Below are 5240 nucleotides of genomic sequence, written 5' to 3'. Positions count from 1 at the left end.
TTATGATTTAATAAAAAGTAAGTTAAAAAAAAAGAGCTGTCCTCTATATTATCCTAATTTTAAGAGAGAACATTGGGAGTTTCTGTTATATAAGTAGTATAAAAGAATGCAAATTCTTGATGCTTAGGCTGCATTTATAAATGTAAGAAAATCTTTATATCATAAAATTTGAAAGATTATTTTGTCGTCTCAAGAAAGAATACAAAAAGACTAACCCCCATGACATTTTATAGTAGGTGTGGCCCAGAGAAATAGATTATAAAATGCTTTTGAAATAAAAAAGAAAATGAAGGCATTTTGGTATTGATCTTGGTTTTGCTCTGGGCTAGTGCATCACTGGGGAAAAGAAATATAAAGGGACCTGAGTCTGATGATTGAGGGAAAAGTGGAAGTAGATCACAGGAATGTCAGTTCTTAGATAAATAATGTAAAAGTGAGCTAACTAAAAATATCCAATTTGTCCAATGATCAAAACTTGTCTAGAATGAGCAGGCAAAGTCAGCATTTTTTGAATTCTACTGAGAGTGGGCTCCCTGGAGTAGCTTGTCGGATTCTTTGAAGTGCTATACTACACTCTGTGAAACTGCAAGAGAATTATGTACTTGGGTTCTTTTTATAGTTGAGATTGATATAAATTATTTTGTTAATAATTAAAGTTTTAAGTTAAATTAGACTAATTTTGTGACATCATAGTAACAAAATTCTCAAAGGAGGAAGGTCATGTTTTATCTAATACTAGTTTGAGCTGAGCATGTACAACTAAAATGAATAAGATTAGCTAGCTCTCATTTGTTCAATTTTTTCAGTGAAAGTAAAATCAAAATTAGTACAATTACCCATAATATTGCACCCAAATAATATTTTATATGGTATAGAATACACTAGATTAGAAAGGAGAGACCACATTAGTACAATTACCATAATATTTTACATGATATAGAATAGACTAGATTAGAAAAAGAGAGACCTTCTCTGACCTTAGAAGCTTTATTTTTTGGCAATTTTTAACCTTACCATATCTTAGTTCCATATATATAATATGTGAGTAATAGTACTTAACTTGTAGAGTCAATATAATAATTGTTGAAAAATTGTATATGATTCATTAAATACATATTGGGCATTCAATAGATATGGGTTTAATTTTCCTTTTCCTTGTCGGCAAGAATACAGAATTATGAAGAAAGCTGGTCAAATGTTCAATAAGATGACTTATTTTGGACAATTATGATTAGACAAATGTATAGAGATTGAGAGTCTACAAAGGGTGAATGAAGCTACTTGTGTAGTCTACATAGTCTTGGAATAGAATTGGTTGGTTTAGTTATTTAAGATTAGTTGGGTGAGCTTTTTGCAAGCAGGGATAGGATACGCAAGTTATCAGTCCTATTGCCTACTATTTCTACTAGAGCTAATACATAAAACGTTTAATTCAAGAGTTAAAAATATTTATTGATCAATTTGTCATTTCTTTTCTCCTGAATAATGTAGGGTGAGCTCATAAATACAACAGACTTTTCAATGTTATATTCTGTGAAGAAATTGAAATATATGGAAATGATTATAAGGATATTAGTATTAATACCTAAAGCTTGTTAAAAAATCAATTTGTAACAGACAAGAAACGTGCAGTGCACAAAAGAAATTAAAACTCAATGCATTTTTGTTCTTTCAGACTCTAGGGAATGTTAGAAGACGGCTGCCATTACTTTTCTCTCATAAAATGTAAACTGTGATAGGAAATAACTCAGTGTCTCAGTGGTGACACAAGACAATTCTAGTCATCAATTTACTGTGGCATAGATTTTTGCCCTCTATAGTATCAGAGCAAAACTAAGTGTCCACTCTAAGCTTCAAAAATTACACATAGAGAAAGAGAGGGCAGGAGGGAGAAGGGGAGAGAGAAAAAGAGAGAGATTTAGAAAAATGCTATTTTAGGTCTGGTTTTCCTGTAGGAATATTTGGACATATGTAGACACTATTAAATTTATCGGTAAAATGAAGTAGAAAGTTGTTAATGATACCATTTATCTGATAGATTAAAAAACTCTAATCATCTCTAATGATCGAGGAAAATAAAATGTCTGAGACAGCTAACGTTGAAGTATCTACCTTGCCATATGTCAGTATAAAATAGTGCCACACATTTTTGTCCAAACAGAATGAGAAATAGTTACTGAATGTAATTTTCTCCCAACAGTATTTGATTATTCATCAATAATGATGAGTATGCATACGTGTTTGCAATAAGCTTCCAGATGTAATTTTGAAACTTGAACATTTTTCTAAAAACGTAAATATTATGTCCTAAGGATTTTTGAAATGTAACACTGAATAAGCAGACACCCTTATGTTTTAGAACTGATAGATAAAACATATCATTCAGCAGGCACTTGAAATACTATCAGTCAAACTGGCATATGTATTTGAGATCAGAACAGTAAGTAAAGATTTCATATAAAATATGAAAACTATGAGTAGCCATATATTATTTGAAACAAAATTATCTCTTTATTCCTGACTCCTTCATGCAACCTAACTGTTGAACTACAAATAATACTTACGAAACCATAATCAGTTTTAATTAATACCACTTCATAATCTTTATAAAGTATTTTTAATAAAGATGAAAGGACAAACATCAATATTCTATTAACTATCATGCTTTAATAGTGTTTATTTTTCATTCACTCACTGATTCACTTGGTCTTTAGGTAATCTTTCTTTATTAAGTATTCTGCTTATTTCCCCTTATTTTTTCTTATTTCTCAACCAATTATATTATGTACATTACACCTATTTCCCCAAACAAGCTTTATAAACAATTCAACCAGCGCTGCCCATCAGTGTGATAAAAATTATCTACTTCATAAGGTTGCTATGAAGCTTATAAAATATAATGTACAGAAAGAAACTATGAGTGCATATGCAAATAATAAGTATTAAGTAGTTGCCATTTTTATTCTACAGGGTGGCTATAAAGTTTGTGTGCAATTTAAATAGTTGTGGCCACTCTGTATAATGTTGTCATCATTGTCCTATTTAAACACATGATGTTTCAAAAGTCGTCTCTTAATTATGATTCTAAAACAGATACTACATGTGTTTCTTGGGGTCATTTTCAATCTTGGCACATTGTTTCTTTCATAACACATAAACAACTTTAATACCTTTAGAAGTAAGGTTTGGGATACTAATAAAAGATGGCTATGTCACATATAAAATATCATTTGTAGATTTACCTGTCCAAGTTTTATGTTATATATATCTGATTATCTCCCAAAACATTGTGTCCCAATATATTTTGTAAAGATTTATAAATATTTTAGAATATTAAAAATCTTTCCTAAATAATACTATGATAAATTGTATGAGAATGAGTGATAAGCGTGGATATTGAGTTGTGTTGTGAAATGAATGGGTTAATATTATTAGAAAACTTGAGTGGTGTTACAAAAAACTCTGAAAAAATTGTCTGTGACATTTTGTCATGTTTTAGCTGTTAGCTTTCCATGTTCCTATGGAGAATTGTCATTAAGGACAGCATTTTCTATTAAAACTGGAAAATTGATTGGCTGTGCATGAAAATAATGTTTAATAAACGTTACCATTTGCATGAACAGAAAGCATTTAAAAATGTATATGTGTACATATATATTCAGATACATACATATGGATATGTTCTGTATTTAGATTAGCTTAACCCATGAAGGATAGTGAAAACTGACCACAATCTAGAGAAATTTTACCATAACTATTGAATTGCAAATGTTCATTCACCTGTTTTTTAATGCTAATCTTGGAATTTTACAATAACTATTAAATTTCAATAGTTCATTTAGCTGTTTTTTAATGCTAATCTTGGAAACAAGAACACCTTTCTATTTATTCATAAGTTGCTTAGGACCTGAGAATTTTAGAGTAGAAATATATATATATATATATATATTTTTTTTTTTTTTCCCGAGACAGAGCCTCAAGCTGTCACTCTGGGTAGAGTGCTGTGACATCACAGTTCACAGCAACCTCCAACTCCTGGGCTCAAGCGAGTCTCCTGCTTCCACCTCCTCCCAAGTAGCTGGGACTACAGGCGGCCGCCACAACGCCTGGCTATTTTTTGGTTGCAGCCATCATTGTTGTTTGGAGGGCCTGGGCTGGATTCGAACCTGCCAGCTAGCTCAGGTATATGTGGCTGGTGCCTTAGCCGCTTGAGCCACAGGCACTGAGCCAGAGCAGAAATATTTTAAATTTGTTTTTTCTCTTATGAAACTTGTTAATTAAAGTATCACAGAATTTTCAATTCAAAACAGTATTTTAGAGGCACTCTGTTATATTATCTCTACAATGTGTGTTTATTTTATTTTTCTTTTTTTAATATTTAAATTATTTCACTTACAGTAAACAAAAGGTATGTTTAATTCTAATCCTAATCCTAAATGTTCAAAAGATATTAAATTAATCTGATGATGTAGACTTAGGGTGTACATAATCATATGCAAACAGACAAGGTGAGAAGAGACCATCTCACTGAAAACTAATCCATTAATGGAGCAGTCTTCTATCTTTAATATATTTTTCATAGTCTTCTCTGGGCTGTTCCCATCAGCATCTTCTATTGTTCCATTTCAACAATAATAGTTACTTGTTATTTAGTAAACAATGTTGCTAATGAAATATGGATGCTTGGTCTAGTACATAGTTATTTAGGCAGAATTCGCATTTCTATTAGAGCTAATATAAGGATAATCCTCTAAATTTTTTGAGTTAATGCTGCAAAATGCTCATTAACTCAAAAACTGCAATTTTTTGAGTTAATGGACAATTTTTTTTTATATCCCTCAGTTAGGAAAAAGTTTTTCTTAAACATTTAAACCATTTCTTCTGACATTGCAACTTGCCAAGTTATATACAATTAGCTATTGCCAACTATTATAATAATAATACTTCTGGCATGATTTCAAAATTCAACAATTAACAGTTTAGTCTCTATCATCTTTTCAAAGCAAATTACAGTAAAAAACAATAATAAACTACTTTGCAGTAAGTTTAATGCATTGTATAATTCAAGAAACATTGTTTCAGTGTTGACCTGTACTTCTTAAAATATATTGCTTTCATATTTCTTTTCTTGCTTTCTTTCTTTCTTTCTTTCTTTTTTTTTTTTTAAGGTGTCTTGCTCTGTTCCCTGGCCTGGGGTACAGTGGTATCAACATAACTCACTGCTATAATGTCAGAATCCC

This window comes from Otolemur garnettii, unplaced genomic scaffold (genome assembly GCF_000181295.1).
Source record: "Otolemur garnettii isolate 467f Iridium unplaced genomic scaffold, OtoGar3 scaffold00048, whole genome shotgun sequence".
Classification (NCBI taxonomy): domain Eukaryota; kingdom Metazoa; phylum Chordata; class Mammalia; order Primates; family Galagidae; genus Otolemur; species Otolemur garnettii.
Note: the sequence above shows the minus strand (reverse complement) of the source record.